Here is an 18,490-nt window from a genome sequence, read left to right as displayed (position 1 = left end):
TAAGCAGGGAGGGGGGCCGGGAGACGCCGGCTCTGGTTTTGGGGGTCGAGGAAAAGATGTTTCTGGGTGGAGAAAGGACACCTCTCCCAAGCCCTGTTTCCCTCTCAGACGTGTTCGCAGCTGGACGCGGGGGGACGTCCCCGCTTGCCTCACCGTGGGGACGAGCCAGGGTCGCGCAGCCACCTCCGGCTCTGCGCTAGGCGGGTGCCGCCAACCATCACCAAATAAAGTCAACGCCTTCGCCTGCCTGATTTTTATCCTTCAAAGAACCCCACAAAATTCCCCCGTGGTGTCACGGAAAAAGAGCGGTAGTAACCGCCGCTTCAGAGCTCTCCTTGCTCACAAGCCCCAAATGTCAAAGGCAGGGGGGAAGGGGGAAAAAAAAAAAAAACCCCAAGAAAAATCAGATATAGCTGAGGAGGAGAAGGGTGTGAGGGAGGAGGGGGTGAGAAGGGTTTTGGCTGTGCCGGGGCTGACACGGTGCGTCTCCGCTTCCAGCGAAGCGGGAGCGACTCCGGTATCCCGCTCTCCTCCTCGGCGATGTGCTTGGAAGTTCTCCGGGAGCCCCGCGTCCTGCAGCCCCGCCGGGCTCCGCGGGGCAGCCCCGGCAGCTGCCCACCTCCCCCTGCCCCTCGTTCAAACGCCTCCAGAGGGCTCGGGCAGCCCCGCAGGGGGGGGGGAAGGGCGGGCGGCGGAGCCCCCTCCGTTCCCCCAAATCGCTCTCCGTGCGGTCAAGCCCACAGAATGGGCTCGAAAAGCGAGGTTTTGGGAAACCTGTGGAAGGAATGGACGTGATCTGCGCGTCAAAGCGAAGCAGAAGGATCAGCAGCCGCCGTTAACACGAGTCACTTCTACCGAGATTTTGAGGCTTTTTTTTTTCTTTTTTCGGTCTGGAAACTTTTTTTTTTTCCTCTGTGTGTGTGTATCTAGAGCCGCGTAATTTCGTAATTATTTTTTCAGACATCGTTGTCTATATCGAACGTGCGCGACCAGGTTGTTAAAAGACTGGATGATTTTTGCTCATACCAACTGGATCTCTGCAAGATTTAATTAACCCCGTGCGCCTCATCACGTTTCTTTCACCGAACCAACTAGCTATCGGAGCAGCCTGCGGTCGGCATGGTACTGCTCTGTGTTGCAGGACTGAAAAGGTACGATGCAACGGATGCAAAATGATTACAGCCTTTCAGGGTGTTACCGAGGTTAAATCAAGGTCCCCGGACGGTAAGAGCAAAGAACTGGTAGCTGTCCAAGAACAAAATCGTTATTTTTAATTAAGCCGAGTTTTTTTTTTTTTTCTCTTTTATTTTCTAGCGTAGCTGGAAAGTGTCTTTGTTCTCTGTAAATTAGTGGAGGCTTTAAAACGTGCTCGTCGCGACTGACCGGCGGGAGGATATATACAGCAAATAATGACAACCCTCAGCGAAAGAAATACAGTGACCTGGGTTTGGATAGTGGAGTCCCAGCGACGACTTGTCTTTTCCTGGGTTTATTTATTTATTTATTTATCTTTTAAAAAAAAAAAATTTTTTTTAAACTTCAATTATTTCAGAGCCGTGGCCAAAAGCAGGGGGTGTAATTTCAGAAATGCCGCCCCCCGCCCCCCCCCCCTTCCCCTTCCCGTGGCCCCTGGCCGGACAGGGGCTGCCGGGCACCGGGGCCGGGGGCACGGGGAACTCGCTTCTCTCCAGCTGCAAATGTTATATCTCTCTCCCTTTTTCGTTCCCCAGTCCAAAGATTTGGCTGGTAATAACTAAATCTGTGTGACGGCTCGCTTTCCTGCCAGGCTCAACACCCAGCTCATCCCCTCGATGTCAGGTTTCTGAGCGTCCTGTTTTCGGACACCCTTTTCCTCGGCGATGTCCCTAAGCTTATATTTTTATGTGTCCCCCTCTATCCCTCTCCCGCCCCAGTGGCACCGGGGCTACCGGTTTCGTCTTTTGTAGAACTTTGCGTAGATTTGGGTGTAAATTCAGGCAATTTGAGCTCTACAGACGACGATGTTATCTTCCTATTTGGCGTAATTAAATTAAGACATTTTAAACCTCATAGTTAAACATACCAAATGCAAATACTCGGCACCTTGGGTATCTGCTAGTACTTTTATTTCTCCCGGTACATAAGGAGTTATTTAACATATAGAAGGAAGCGACGAATCACCTCCTTTTAGCAAAAGGTCAAACGATGCAATTAAGCAAAAAAGTTCAGAGTCGGAAAAGGTTGAAATATGGCTGTAAAAAAAGCAGCAACAACTGGATTATTTTTTTTTTCCAAGTGTAACCGCCTTTTGGACTTGAGATGGTTGCTTCTTCTCGGTTATTTCCTTGTCCGGGGGATATACCGAGTTCCCGAGGGGCCCGATTCTGCTCGCAGGGAGGTTACCGGGAGGGGTGCCGGAGGGGGGTCCTGGCACTGAAGCCATGTCTACGCTCAGCTCTTGGTCAGGCGAAGCGGGGTGGAGAGCCGCTGGCAGCCCGCTCCAGATCTGCTTCCCAAGCTAGTTTTGGCTTCCGGGAAAATTAGTAGTTACTGTAAAATTGTTCAAATTGCTCCGATGGAATCTTCCCGGTATATTGGAAATACGCAAAGACAGGAACGATAATGACACCGCTTCGAAAAATAACTTCTGGCTCCTTGAAAGAAGCAAGAAAAACTTTCAAGACCTGGTAGTTAATGACAGTCATTCCTATCCCGCTCCGCTGAAACCAAAACGTGTGTTTGGGGGAATTTCAGGCTTTCCTTTTCGATCACCCTGTGGGAGCGGGGGAGCCCTCCTTTAGCCACCGCCTGTCCCCGTGGTCCGTGGGTACCGCCGAGGCGCCGCCTCCATCGCCCGCAGGTTGCCCCGCGGGGCAGCGGGGTCTCCCTGCGGCCGGTATTCGTTTTTTCCCCGCTCCCCCCGTTCTCCCCTTGGCCGCCCTGAGCCGGGCAGAGGGACCGGGGACCGCCGGGCGCTGCCACCCGCTGCCACCTGCGCTGTCCCCAGCCGGGACGAGCAGTTCTGCAGGGCTGCAACCACGTTCAAATCATTAGTGCTTCTTAGTTGTTTTTTCTTCTTTTTTTTTTTTTCCTTTCTTTTTAATTGTTTCTCTGCACGAGCCTCTTATCTTTTTCTCGCAGACACTGGAGCCAGTGAAACCAGTGGGTGTGCAAGCAGTTGCGGCAGCCCGGAGATCTCGCTTTTCCCCCCCCTTCTCCTCTAAACGCTGCTGTTAAAATGCTGGCGATGTGGTGATTCGTCTCCAGCTGCTGCTGCTGGTCAGTATTTACCACCAGACAGTCATTTATCTCCTGGGTTCAGCCTTTTTTTTTTTTTTTCCGGAAGGGAAATGCAAAAGAAATTTGTATTCGGCCATTTTCTGCAAACTTGACACCCCGAGCTGCGGATTTGTCCGTGCTGGGACTTTCCTGGGGGGAGCTGAAACGCTGCTGGCGTTTCACTGTGCATGCCAACTCTGCAAACTCTACAGCTGAGCTGCAAAACGATTTGTGGGTCACACCGGCAGAGCCGCCGGCTCCTTTCCCCCTCTGTGTCTCTGTGGCAGTGGCCACAGAGCTGTCCCGGGGCACGATGAGCCCTTCCCGTGGCCCTGGGACTGTCACCGTGGGCTGCGCTTGCCGAGTTCCTCCATTTAATATCACTTGGCTGGTACACGGGGGGCGATGCTCGCCCTAAGGCGACCCGGGGGACGCGTGGGAGGAAGATGGGTGGCCGCAGAGGAGCTGGGACAGTGCTGGGACACTCTAAGACTGGGCTGGAAAAGTCTGTGACAGTGGTGGGGACAGTCTGTGACTGTGCTTGGACAGCGCTGGGACAGTTGGAACGGTGCTGAGGCTGTCCTGGGACAGTGCTGGGACAATGCTGGGACAGTTGAGACAGTGCTGAGACTTGTCCTGGGACAGTGCTGGGACAATGCTGGGACAGTTGAGACAGTGCTGAGACTTGTCCTGGGACAGTGCTGGGACAATGCTGGGACAGTCGAGGCAGTGCTGAGACTTGTGCTGGGACAATGCTGGGACAGTAGGGACGGTGCTGAGACTATCCTGGGACGGTGCTGGGACAATGCTGGGATAGCCTGAGACTGTCCCAGGACAGTTAGAATAGTGCTGGCACATCCTGTGACAGTGCTGGGACAATGCCGGGGCAGGCTGTGACCATCCCGGGACAACGCTGGAACAGTTGTGACAGTCTGGGACTGTCCTGGGACAGTTAGGATAGTGCTGTGACATCCTGGGATGGTGCTGGGACTATGCTGGGACGGTGCTGGGACTATGCTGGGACAGTGCTGGGGTGGTGGGACAGCTGGGGCGGTCCGGGGCGGGCTGGGAGATGGCAGCGCCAGGAGGAGCGAGCCCCCAGCGGGGTCGGGGGGAGGCAGGGAAGGGCAGGGGAGGCAGGGAAGGGGGGAGCCACGGCCTTGGCTCCCCCGACTCCGAGCGGGGAGCGCCCCGGGGACACCCTCTGCCCCGGCCCCGGCTTCCCCCGCGCCGGCAGCAACCCGGCGGCCGCTGCGGAAGGTCGGTGCGGGGAAGGGCTGGCCTGCGGGAGCCGGGCCCGGGCTCTCCGCCCAGCGCTCCCGGGGCTCCTGAGCCGGCCGCCGCTCTCCATGCTCTCCGGTAAGGCGGGGCTGCCGCGCAGCTGCCGGGCTGCGGCGTTCAAGAAGCGTCCGCATCCCGCATCTCTTGCGTGTAAAAATCAGTATCTGGTCCCAGAGCTCGAAGAGGCGGCCGATAACATCAACCGCTTCTGGCTTCTCTGCAGCTGCACCCAATACACCTTGTGGTTTCCTCCTTCGGTTTTGTTTTTTCCTTTTTCCCCTCCTAGAGACACCAGTCCTCCGGCTGGGGTCCGCCCGTGTGGGTCACCCGGAGCGGCACCACCGGCGGTTCCCCCTCCAGCTCAGTCGCGGCCCGAAATGCTCCGGCTAATCGACCTTGTCCTGCCCATTCCTTTGTGGTGGCAGGATCGGGCCCGCTAAATGGAAACTAAAGGGCAAAAGGAAAAAAAAACAAACAAAACCCCACCACCTAAACAAACCCAACAGCCACCTGCCATAAAGTTTTTTAAAGTTATTTTTTAAAAGTAGAGGTATGTTTGCATCTCAGCTGTGGCCTTTCAGAGCTCCCAAGTGAGCTGAAAGCTATTGGAGGACCTTATGTATCAGTGAGTGCGGGACAACAGTTCCAGGAGAATGATTTAGCCTTATTATATAGAGTTATATCAAAGATATCAATATTAATCAATTGACATTCAAAATTATTTGCACACTGAAATGCCAGTAGCTCTGTAAAGGTGTTTTCTTCATTACTTTTGCTTAGAGATATAAAACACAGTTCTTTCTTGGCCATGTGCATTTAGCAGACCAAATTCATTAAAGACGTGTGTTTTGTACAATCCCACAGGACAACTTTAATCACCGGTGAAATTTTATTTGACTTGGCAAAGTAACAGTGGGGATTTGACTCATCAAGATGTAAATTAAGAATAAATAGAGGGAAAAAAGTTTCTCTGCATACATCTGAATGTATATGTCCTCATTTTAGTAGATTAATTAATATGACTTCTCAGTCATAAATTAATAAATGCTCTAGAGGGAATTTAGGGAAGAGTAACCAAAATGATTAGTGTACTAAGGGGCTAATGTATGGAGGAACTTTATTCAATATCTGTAATGTACGTCTGCATAGATAGAAATGAAAGTAGTCTGGGTAATGAGATGTACATGTTTGTGGCCAGGGAGATTTGCAATGTGCGAGTGTAATGGGTCTGCTCCTGCTGAAGTGCTCGCTCCCACTAGCAATGCTCAGTGCTTAAGGACGATCTGAGGCCCCAGCCTAGAATTCAAACTGGTTTTGAGCTGTTGCTTCAAGGTATGCAAACTCCCGAGAGAAATGAGATTTCAGAAGCTTCACATGCCTGGCCTGTTTCATCACCTAACTCTACGTGACTTAATGTGCAACTATGTATTTGTCACTCTTCTGTGAGTCCAGATTTTCTCATGTATTTCACAGCAAATTGAAGCACTTTATTTGGGACTCTGTAGTCTACCTTGGAGGCTGATTCCCTGGAGTTTGGATATGGCAACATCTAGCTTGTATGTACTGTACCAGGACCTGTACTGTCTCTTTTTCCTTATATTGCAGTCTTTCTTCCCCACAAAGAAACAAAAGGGTTCTCGGGAAAACATCTGAAGGAGAATAATGTGTCCTCAGGATTAGCATTTCTTCACTTAATAGCTGGGTTTTTTTATTTATTTTTTTATCAGCTGTTACACCCTGTTCTCATTCGTGTTTCCTACTTGGTTTATAAGCTTACTTGGGTAAGATCATTTTTGGGGAGTCCAGAAACTAACTCATTACAGCAATTCTGTATACTGACTTACAGTGATTATGGAGAGTTGTAGCATGCTTATAGAATGTGATAGTTGAGTCATAGCCACTATGGCCTAAGGATGTAAGAAAGACAGATAAAAATTATAATATGTTATATCAAAAGGAAGTCATGCTAGTTATTAAAAGCATGCCAGTGTAAAATGATATTAAGAAAGCATTTACTCATCACAAAATAGTTACCTTATTTTTGTAAATACAGCTTGCCTTGTGTTACAGCTCAAGTGAGTGGCTCAATTATGTGTGACGCTACTAAAACTATAACTAAGTTAACACAATCAACACATCTTTGTATAGACCCTTGCTTTCCACATGTAACACACAACCAGCAGCACCTAATTCACTGCCCAGAAGAATGTTTAGCTCAGAAACTTTGGCAAAGTTTTCCACATGAGACTCTCATCCATCTGAGAGCATGTTGAATTATTTGGTGCTTGGGTAGCTCAGATGGCATCATAGGCCTCGCTCCCCAGGTGTCGTCTGGGATCCTTGGGCATCTGACTCCTGTTTAAATATTTCTCGTTGGGTAGTAGGAGGTAAGTATCTGAGCAGCTTTAGATTTTGACCCTCATTTTTTTCTTGGGCATCATATCAAAGATCTCTCATTGCACCTGCAAATGTACATTTACTAGAAAGTAACCCTGGACAAGAATATCCTGCTTCTAATGAAGGGATTTCAGCTGTTGTGGTCTAGTGTCCTGCACTGTACTGGTAGAGAACGGATCTCCATTTTGAAATTGTCAGGAGGTGAGATTACTGTAGAAGTAAATCTCTTAGCTCCTGAGAACAGGAGAGAAGCATTGGTCTGTTGAAAAAGTACTTAGAGCCTCCAAGGTTAATCCCACACAACTTCATTTAGAAGGAAAACGAACAAATCTCAGAAACAGTGGAAGAAAGTATGGGAGGGGGAAGGTGCAAAGAATTGGGGTGGGAGGGCACAGCAAGAGTGAGAAGAGGGAGGCATGCGTCTGGGATATCCAGGGTTGTATGTAAATCCATATATAACTGGGCAACTGACGTAATGCTCTCAAAACTCATATTGTAAATAATGTGACAATAGAAAGAATCGTAGTTGAGGGATATTCTCATGAGTCCGGGTAGGTGGAAGTTTTGTGCTTGTCTTCGGTAGAAACTACTTTCAGCTGCACTAAAACCATTCACTAATGCAGTGCCACTCAGAAGGAGTTATGTGAGAGCAGGTGTTGTGTCTTCATAATAATTTTGAGGAAGGAATGACTTTTCATTGTTGTCATAATTAAAATAGTTATTTTCATTACATTTATTCGTTTATTTCTAAATTTGGATGGCTACTGCAGGAGCAGGTACAGTATATAACATATACAGGCCTATCTCAACATCCCAGCTGCTTGCCCGCCTCATGCCGATTTTGAGTGAAGAAATGGGCCTTGTGTGGTCTCCCAAAGAGACCAAATCAACAGATTGTGGGTCAGTCGAGAGCTTCCTATAAGGCACGAAGCAATCTGCACAGGGGTCTTCCCATAGGAACAAATGCCTTCCTAGAAGCCCTCACTGAGGAATTACAATTCATAGTACTCTGCCTGAATGTGTTTTGTCACGCAGAAGGCAATTATGTTGAAATAGTTTAAAATATGTAGGTTATTGATATCACATGGGTGTGCACGCTAATTGTATTGGCTGACTGAAGAAATGAGACAAGGCTAATTAGCAGAATTAGGTTTTTTAACAGTAGCTCTGAACGTTCTCCTGCCAGAATTGCTGCCCTCAAAGAGCTTTCTAGAATACATACGTGCACTTGCCACCTCACTACAGACGTTGTCTACTGGAAAAAATTGTGATTGTCTCTACCCTTTCCTTTTGGAGCCCTAGATCTCCAAGGAAGGAAAATAAGCATGTCATGTGAAAAACCCCTAAAGTTTGTACTTGATATTTTAACTTCCCTTTGCAAGGCAGCTGCTGCATTTGCACATGTGGGAATCTGGTGAGCCATACAATCTTAGGCTGAGGATTTCTATTCACTAGGGATTAGCTGAACTGTTTTCCTAAATCAGTCACCAGATCTGGATTCCAAATTAACAAAGTGGTGCTGAGCAATAATGTAGACTCTAGGTAGCAGCTTTGCAAATTTATTCAATGAAAGCATTATAAAAGCAGGCTGTCTAACTGCCTTAGCTTTAGTGCAGTGAACTCAGAACTAGCGGGCTGAATTTATAACAAGTAAAAAGCTGAGGTTCATTCAGTTCCAAGGATGCTGAATGAGAAATGCTGGTCTTTGCGCAGTTACTCTAAGCACAGCTACTCACAACAAAAAGTTTAGAAGATGCAGAGTGACTGTATCCTAGAAAATAATGTTAGAAGGGACCTCAGAGATCATTGAACCTCTCCCTATGCCCTGATGACCAGCTATTCCTCTGTCTTTTCCATTTGTCTAGACAGTTCCTAAAGACATCCGGGGATGGAGATTTCACCTCCCCACCCCTACCCCATGCAATCTATGCCAGTGTTTAACCATCCTTCATGTTGGAAGTCTTTTCTTGGCATGTTTTCCGTAGTCATCTGTAGACTAAATCATGCTAGTCATTTTGCTTATTTTTCACAGGGTTCGTATTTTTTTTTAACCTCTGATAATCCTTATCTCTCTTTTCTGAACTCAATCTGATTTACCGTGTCTCAAACTAGACGCAGTATTCCGGCTAAGACTTTGCCACCGCTGAGGGAGCAGACAACTCAAGTCTCCTAAAGGCTGTGTTACTCTTACTCTTTATGTATCTCACTATGGGGTTCGCTTATTTATTTATTTATTTCTTTAATTGCAGCAGTACCGTTGATTGTCCTGGCTGTGCTCCACTACCTGCTTTCTACAGGGCTGCTGCCTTACCAATTCTTGCCTAGCCTGTATTTGTGCAGTGTGAAAGTACAGGACTTTGCATATATCCTTGTTGATCTGCCACCTATTTTCAAGACTGTTTCTCCAATTTGCCCAGATAATCTGAATTTCAGTCCTGTAGCTGGCTGTGAGCTAGCATGGGATCATCTGTAATAACAAATATGTTTATTTTGTCTTCCCTCATTCAGGTTGTCAATGGAAATAGAGAAGCCCCAAATTTAGCACGTTCCTGGGGAATCCCACTCTATACATCCTTCCGTTTCGATAACTAACCATTGATAAATGCTACTACTGAATGACTTGCCAGCCAGTTTGTACTCATCCTATACTAGTTTCCTCTAAACCATGTTTCTCTGTCTTAGTTAGAAGAATAATACGTGTCAGTGTCAAAAACAGTCAAGATATGACACCTCCTGCTTCTCCCATCTGTTATCCTGTTGCAGAAGGAAACTAGATTAGTATGTCACCACCTAGTCTTATCCAGAAAAGACTATATACTATTAAGGGTGCCAGAGCAATGGAACAGGCTGTCCAGAGGGATTGCAGAGTCTCCTTCTCCAGAGATATTCAAACCCCACCTGGACGCGTTCCTGTCCAACCTGCTCTAGGTGAACCTGCTTTGGCAGGGGGGTTGGACTTGATGATCTCCCAAGGCCCCTTCCAACCCCTGCCATTCTGTGATTCTGTGATTCTATATACACCTAATTCAAGGCTTTATGAGGCCTGGAGCAGCAGTTCCCAAACTACAGCCTCAAGTGAAGGCACTGCCTATGAGGGAAAGCACCAACCTGACTGAAATCAAATCGGAGAAGTGGGACTCACAAGCTGAAGTACCTCTCTCAGGGTTAATGTGGTGTCACAGTCAGGGCAGTGGGGCTGATTGATAGAGCAATCTGATGTGAGACATCACCCAAGAGCTTTTTTCCATTTGTCTTTTCTGCGGATGGGTGTGGTGTCTTGAGAAACTCGTGTTTGAGGCAAGTGACATTCAGATGCTATTTGTAGCAAAACAAAAAGAAAACAGTTGGATCTCTGGAACATACCAAAAGAAAAATAAACCATTAAAATATGACTTTCATTCAGATATGTAATGAAAATGCACTGAAAATGTCCTGCACAGGGACAGGGGGAAATACAACATGCAGCCAGAGATCAGAAACCTACAGTCATTAATTTGATCATCCTCAGCAGGGCATGCCAAGATGAAACAAATATTAGGGAAAACTTGGTGCACATTAATATAATTTATCTTTAGAGGTGTACGGTGTACATCACATCACACTTCTTTTTAGTCAGAAGAGAGAAGTAGGTACTTTGAGTATATAATTCACGTAATCAGTTTTAGAGAGGAACTGCACCTGGAAATACCCATTTGTGTAGAGCATGATCTGACAGGTCACAGGTAGACATCTGTATTTTAGATGTCTAATATTAAGTTATGCAATTTTTGCTTTTTGTGTCAGGTGAATAATTAATCATTTCTGGTGTCTATTAATTGTTATGAAAAGGGAGTCAAAATCTCCACATGGGGAGTGCCTCATCAATTTGAATTTTTGGAAAGCTTGATATCAGCAGGACACGATTTAAATGTAGAGTTTCCAAATGCCTCCCATTATAACTCCATATATAATGATGAGCTTTTTATCTGCCAGATATATCACTTCTCTCATAACTGCCATCATTCCTCTTGTTGCATAGTTAAGAACTGCAGGTTTAGGTAGACCTTCTTCTAGCCCTGAAAAAATCTTAAGAAGAAGGAAGGCTTTATGGCTGTCATTAGGGAGTTTCTGTTAAGTAACTGCCACTGTCAGAGTTCTTGGCATCAAGAAGTCCTATCTGTGAGACACAGAAGTTCTTGGCATCAAGAAGTCCTATCTGTGAGACGCAGAAGTTAATCTCAATAGATTTCTAATGCAGATTTACTAAATGGTATTAAGCATTTGTGCAGATACTTATTCAGTGTTTAAATCCAATATAGTTTACTTCACCTGGTTGACCCCGATTAGTTTTCTCAAAGCACCTTGTGTAGACAAATCCTGAGCTTGTCTTTGACCTGATAACAGAGCTAAACTCTCTGTGCTACAATGTCTGTGGATCCGGATGGTGCGTGTCCCTGATGGAATTCCAGAAGACAGTGCCTGACCCAGAGCCACTGGCTTCTACGTTGCTATTTGAGGGGTTATAGAAGCCAAAAATGTCATGGGGATTTTACTGTAATCTGATAGATCTGATGACCTTGTCAATTTTTAAGGTCATGAATATTAAAATCTTGTGGCATGTTTGACTATTCTTTTAGGCTTGGTATATAAAAGCCCAATGTGCTGAACAACAATTTTCAAGGTTTTTTTCCCAAGGCACAGAGAAGAGCCTTTGTATGTATCCCCCTGTAGCAGTATGCAGAGCATGAGGTACATCATTTATGCTAGAATTTTTCCCCAGAGTTCTCTGATGCAGATAAGACTGTCTGTCCTGAAACTGAATTAAGAAATTCAGTTGAATTCTAAAACTTGGTAAAAACTCCGAAGAAGCAGATAACAGTAACAAGACAATTGCAGAAAGGAAGAAGCATAGGCAGGTGAAGGCCACACAGATGTAAAGAAATACTTGGCTTTAAAATGTTAATTGCCATATTTATACTTCTCCTTCTTCCTTCCTGGAAGGCTCCGTAGTATTGCCATAGGACCCCACAGAAGTTGTGGGTGTATGCTTGGGCCATCTAGAACAAATGGTTGAGTCACCATCCCTGGCGGTGTTTAAAAGAGGGGTAGACATAGTGCTTAGCGATATGGTTTAGTGATGGTTTTTGTCAGAGTTAGGTTGATGGTTGGACTAGTTGATCTGAAAGGTCCCTTCCAACCCAGGCAATTCTATGATTCTATGATTCTAAATTACAAAGTATTTTTTCAACCTTGGGCACAAGGTCATTGAAATATAACGTCAGAAAATTGCCTTAATTCAGTGCAAATGGTTGGCATAGTTTCTGAACCATGTTGTAAGATTATGAAGTTGCAGTTTTCATGGTGATCCCCCAACCCATCTGTTTTGAAAAGGTCAAAGAATGAGATCATACTTCTGCGTCTGTGTTAACATTATTCTGCAGAATTCTGAAGAAAATGAAAGTGATCTTTACATATGACAGAGACAATACTGCTTCATTCTTTCAAGTTTTCTTTGGTATCTTGGTTTCAGAGATTTTACAGTCAACTTAAAAAGACACAAAAATACTGATGAAATTGCATGCACAGTTTTGTATCACTATTTGCTACATAATATGCATATATTTTCTATACTAACTAATTAACGTGGCTGCAAATGCAAAACTGCTTTTTATACATTAAAATGATGAATTTCCTCAGTTTGTATTTGCAGATTCAACATCAATGCAGTTATGCACTTTTTTTTAGTTTGCAAGTGGTACCCCTCCCTCCCCCCCACCCCCTATAAATAAATAAGACAGGAGAACTACTGACAATGGACATGGAGAAGGCTGAGGTACTCAACATCTCAACATTTTTTTAATCTCTGTTTTCAGCGGTGATCTCTCTTTCCACATCTCTCAAGCCCCTGAACTTCAAGGCGGGGACTGGGGGCGGATGAAGTTCCTTCCATTATAAGTGAAGATCAGGTTTGTGACCACCTGAGGAACTTGAACATACATAAGTCCATAGGACATGAAGAGCTGCACACCAGGGTCCTGAGGGAACTCGCTGATGTATCTTCCAAGCCACTCTCCATCATATTTGAAAAATCGTGGCAGTTAGGCAAAGTCCCCTGTGACTGGAAAAAAGGAAACATCACACCCATTTTAAAAAAGGGTAAAAAGGAGGGCCCTGGGAACTACCGACCAGTCAGCCTCACCTCCGTGCTCGGTAAGATCATGGAGTGGATCCTCCTAGAAGATATGTTAAAACACATGGAAGACAGAGGTGATTAGAGAGAGCCAACATGGCTTCACCAAGGGCAAATCGTGCCTGACTAATTTAGTGGCTTTGTACAATGGAGTGACTGTATCATTGGACAAAGGAAGAGCTACAGATGTCATCTACCTGGACTTTTGTAAGTCCTTTGATATGATCCCCTACAACATTCTTCTAAATTGGAGAGATATGGGTGTAATGGACTGCTAGATGGGTAAGAAATTGGCTGGATGGCTGTGTCCAAAGAGTCAGAGTCAATGGCTCGATGTCCAAGTGGAACAACCAGTAATGAGTGGTGTCCCTCAAGGGTCTGTACTGGGACCAATACTATTTAATATCTTTGTCAATGACAAAGACAGTGGGATTGATTGAACACTCGGAAAGTTTGCAGATGACATCAAGCTGAGCAGTGCAATTGATTCACTAGAGGAAAAGGAGGCCATCCGTAGGGACCGTTACAGACTTGAGGAGTGGGTCCATGCACGCCTCATGAGGTTCAACAAGGCCAGGTGCAAGGTCCTGCATCTGAGCCAGAGCAATCTCCAATATCAATACAAACTAGGGGATGAGTGGATTAAGAACAGCCCTGCAGAAAAAGACTTTGGGATATTGGTGATGAAAAATTGTACATGGGCTGGCAATGTATGCTTGCAGCCCAGGAAGCCAACAGTACCCTGGGCTGTATAACAAAAAGTGTAGCCAGCAGGTTGAGGGAGGTGATTCTGCCCCTCTACTGCACTCTGGTGAGACCCCACCTGGCATACCGTGTCCAGTTCTGGGGTCTCCAGTCCAAGATGACATGTATCTGTTAGAGCGCGTCCTGAGGAGGGCCACAAAAATGATCAGAGGGCTGGAGCACCTCTCCTGTGAAGACAGGCTGAGAGAGTTGGGGTTGTTCAGCCTGGAGAAGGGAAGGCTCTGGGAAGACTTTATTGTGACCTTTCAAGATACAAAGGGGTCTGTAAGAAAGATGGAGGGAGACTTTTTACCGAGGCTTGTAGTGACAGAAGGGGCAATGGTTTTAAACTGAAAGAGGGTAGGTTTAGAATGGACATAAGGATGACATTTTTTATGATGAGGTTGGTGAGACACTGGAACAGGTTTCCCAGAGAAGTTGTGGATGCCCCATCTTTGGAAGTGTTCAAAGTCTGGTTGGACGAGGCTTTGAGCAACCTGATCTAGTGGAAGATGTTCCTGCCCATGCCAGGGAGGGTGGACTGGATGGCCTGTAAAGGTCCCTTCCAACCCAGACTATTCTATGAGTCTGTGATCTATTTTTAAAACGTGGCTATTTAAAAGAGAATGTGTTTGTCTTCAGAAAAGGTCAATATTAATGGCTGGTGTTATATAAAAGAATGAGATAAGTCATTGTACCCTAATTCTGGATATGTGGCACACTGTTGTAGTCAAAGGGAAGTCATATTTTTGCTTCTGTGTCTCTAAAATGGGTTGTTATCACGGAACAATAGAAAGCAGTGCTAAAGAAGATCTGAGGTCATCTACTCCTGCCCTCTGATCAGGACAGAATTAAATATAACTATGTTCTCCGTAACAGATATTTGACTAACGTGCTTTCCAAGACCTCCAAGAATGGAGATTTCAGAACCTCTCAAGATGGTGCAATCCAGTGTTTAATCATTTTAGAAAACTGTCCTTTTTGTCATATGTAAGTTATATGTGCAAGCCTGATCTGTAACCTGAATCTCTTTTGCTGCAAGTTAAACCCATTGCTACCTCATCTGTATCTTGACTTGAAATGGCTTGAGAATAACTTATTTTTCTTGATCTCCGGCCATTCTTGCAGCTTTACTTTTATTTTCCATCTTTCCTGATGTGCAGTGCCCAAAATTGGATGTGATGCAACCTGTGCCAAACAGAATGGAAGGATTCCTTCATATGCCTCGTCAGGTGTACATCCCATCATATTATGACTGCTTTTTTCATAACAAAATGACACTGTTGATTAATCTTCAGTTTATTCAGCTATAATCCTAGGGTATTTTTCTCAGAACTGCTCCTTAGCCTATCATCCGTCCTCCTTCATGTGCTGCCTAAGGGTAGAACTTTATTCTTTTCTCAGTAGAATTGCCTCCTGTTGTTTTCAGACCATCTCCGTTTGTTAAGATCATTTAGTTGTTTACTGAGCTGGTCTGGAATATTCACTTATCTGCCAGTGAGAGTTGTGAGGCCTGGGAGAGGTTTTCGGTGTTTATCTTTGGGGTAGGTGTCCACATGTGAGTTAGGTGTCTAAATGCCCTTTGGAGTCAAACTAGTCAATACAATCAATGGAGTTTAGAGATAATTCATCTCACTCTTATGTAGACATCTACATTTGGTCAGCTGAACAGATCACTCATTGTACCCTTCATAATTAATTCATTAATGTTAATTCAGTGTAGACATAGCAAAGGAGGTCTGTAGGCCAACTCTCGCTTGGAAGACAATATGAAATAATATTAAAAAGCTCTTTGAAAAAGACATTACAGCAATTTTATAGCTTGTGCAGTAGGAACTGGAAGTAGGAGCCCCAATTACGCCTTCCTTTCTCATCTCTTTGTTCACATGGAACAGCTCTGCCTCTCACCTGCCTACTCCTAGTTTTTAATTACGAAAATATTATGGAGGAATCTTGTTACAAAGCAAGATAAAAAGCTTATTTTTCTCTGAGTCCGTTAAATCACAGAACATATACTTTCTCTGCACAGGACTCTATCCAAGGGTGAAAAGCAGCCCCAAACTCTGCAACTCTCTGCCTTTTGTTTCTGTGGCAAAGAAGTAGATCAGCCCTAGTGTTTGCTTGGATGTATTGATTAGGGATAGTTTGCTACTACTGTACTTCATAGTTACTATATTTTTTGTTATGGTAGGTGTTTCTCTGTGTTTGTTGGCAAATAAATAAAGTCGTAGTTAATATATGTGCAATTTCTTTCAATGGTCAACTTTATGAAATTCCCAGGCTTTAAGCCATATGTGAAACAAGTATGATATGGTGGCCATAATCTATGTTCTGCTCTTGAGAAATAGGCCACATTCCTTCTGAATGTGCAGTTTGTCATTTGTGGTGAATGCCCAGGGAAGACTTGGGAGGCAAAATCGTTAGTCTTTGTAATGATAATATCACTTCCTAGGTGCATCTGTGCCATAAGGCACCAATGTTTTCCTCTTCTGAAATGCAGATGTCCAGGGTGGGATTCTTCTAATCTAAATGTAGATGTCTGCAATATGGATGTTTATATCTAAGCATGTCATCTTAGGTAATGTTTATGGTTGATGGAGAGGAGTAAGTAATTCTGGGGAGTTACTTCATCTGACCAGTTTTTCACATTTACTTTATGATGAGAAGAACCACATGTTAGAAGCGTCTGTTTCTCTCCTCTAGTGTCCTGTTAATGAGAGTGCTGAGGCCACCCACTGTCATCAGCTGCGCCCAAGACCAGTGCTTCCAGAAGACCAGTGCTGTAGCAGCATCAGTTGTCACTGAGGCCCGCAGGGAAAGGGAGGACAGCTCTTAGCTAGCCTTTCAGTCACTCTCATTGATATCAAACAACTAAAGGACACAAAATACTGAGGCCGACTGACCCAGTGCATTGCAGCTGACACTGCAACAGGCAGTAGATGTTGAACTCTCAGAAGCATAACTAACTTTAGGTTTTAGATCTTCAGTATCTTCCCAGATGATAAACCGAGATGATCAGCCCACCAGATGGCTGATAAAACTGCCATCTTCAAGGAACATAACGTCCCAATATTTTTGTTTGATACTATATCTACATCCCCTTCCTTCTGACCCTGATGGTGTTGATCTTCTCAGATGATATCCACGGACTAGATTCACTCTAGAAATGCAAAATCCATATTTCTAGGGAGAAATTCTTCTCCTTGGCTTTCCATTTGGCTACAGGAAGTATTTTTCATCATAGGTTGCAGTGAGGAGCTACAATCCAGCCAGTCCTTCTGCTGTCTTTGTTGTCAGGAAAAAGTGATCTATCAAAGGCCATTTAGTGGGAATTTCAGCCAGACACTTATGAGTGCTGATTCTTTGTTATTTTCTCATTATGTGGTTCCTAGGTTTCTAAAGGTCTTGACATACATTCTCTACCAATAAGAAAAAAATCCTTCCTCGTGAGATTTAAGCATGTTGCTTTTATCTTTAATGGAGCCATGTTTGAACGTCTGTCATCATGTTCACTAAATCATCTGTCAATGAAATCCACATTTTTAGTAGCCATTACCTCAGCTCAGGGATAAATAAAGTTCTAGCTTTTATGTCTAATCCTCCATATTATTTTCAGGTGGATAGGGTAACACTGAGGCCACATCTTAAATTTATTCTAAAGGTGGTTTCAGATTTCGTATTAATCAGTGTATCCACTTACCAATATTTTTTCCCATGACCCAGTTCACCGGTAGAAGGATCAAAATGTTGATCCTTCTTGAACGTACTGCCTTAGCCAGACAAAGCTCCTCTGCAAATCTGTGATGCTCTTTGGTCTCAAACAGCCTTTGTTGTTCAGGATCAGATCTAAAGAGACGTAGCATCAACTTCAAACTCATTCAACAAGAGTTAGCTGACTGCATCAGAGCCACATTTGATGTTATCAAATTAGATCCACCAACCCATCTCAAGGCATATACAACTAGAGCACAAGGTACCGCCACAGCATGTGCTGGCAGAGTTCCAGTAGCTGAGGGCTGTAGAGACACCACGCGATCACTGATACTCACATTTATGAAGCAGTGCTTGTGCTGGTAGCACAAAGGCTTGAAGGACACCGATTCTTCAGACTTTGTTCCAGTGAATAGCTCACATTTACTGGTGTGACTGCACTCTTAACAAAACATCCAGAAAGAGTTTCACAGGTGCCAGAACTTGAAGAAAGAAGAGTGGTTGCCTTCATCACTTTAATTCTTCGATATGTTGTTTGTATGTAGGTCCCACGACTGGCCCTTCTGTGCCCCAGGTGAAAGGCTTGTCATGTGGACTGAGAGCCGCTGAAGAACTGGGTGGTGACCTGTTTACATGCTTGTGGAAAGAAAAGCAGAGGTGAGCAGGCTATGCGCACACCTTGTTGTGGACACATAGCAACATTAGAAACATTTGAATTCTTATGCAGAAGAGACATATCCATTTAGAGGGGGTTTTACCTGCATAGAGCGTCTCGAAGTATCATAGCTCTTACAAGGTTAGTAACCCTCTGTATTGTTCCAGGTAAAACACTTGATGTGAAACACAGTGCTACATCTTTGCCGTGTATTCTCATTGTTATTATTATTAGCAGCAAAGAACCTATGGTTGCTAACCCTATTACTAAGAGTC

The 18,490-nt window shown here is 44.9% G+C and overlaps 1 long non-coding RNA gene across 3 annotated transcripts in view; it reads left to right on the top strand.

Annotated features, from left to right (window-relative positions):
* LOC134515165 (uncharacterized) overlaps positions 1 to 18,490 on the top strand; it is a 97,843-nt gene that overhangs the window by 57,606 nt on the left and 21,747 nt on the right. For all 3 annotated transcript variants that reach the window (XR_010070906.1, XR_010070904.1, XR_010070901.1), the window contains 2 exons: positions 12,789 to 13,125; positions 18,106 to 18,217. This is a non-coding gene — a long non-coding RNA (uncharacterized LOC134515165). The remainder of the gene's footprint in view (positions 1 to 12,788; positions 13,126 to 18,105; positions 18,218 to 18,490) is intronic.

Source organism: Chroicocephalus ridibundus, chromosome 1 (assembly GCF_963924245.1).
Source record: "Chroicocephalus ridibundus chromosome 1, bChrRid1.1, whole genome shotgun sequence".
In the NCBI taxonomy this organism is placed as follows: Eukaryota; Metazoa; Chordata; class Aves; order Charadriiformes; family Laridae; genus Chroicocephalus; species Chroicocephalus ridibundus.
Note: the sequence above shows the minus strand (reverse complement) of the source record. Positions and strands in the feature narration are given on the sequence as shown.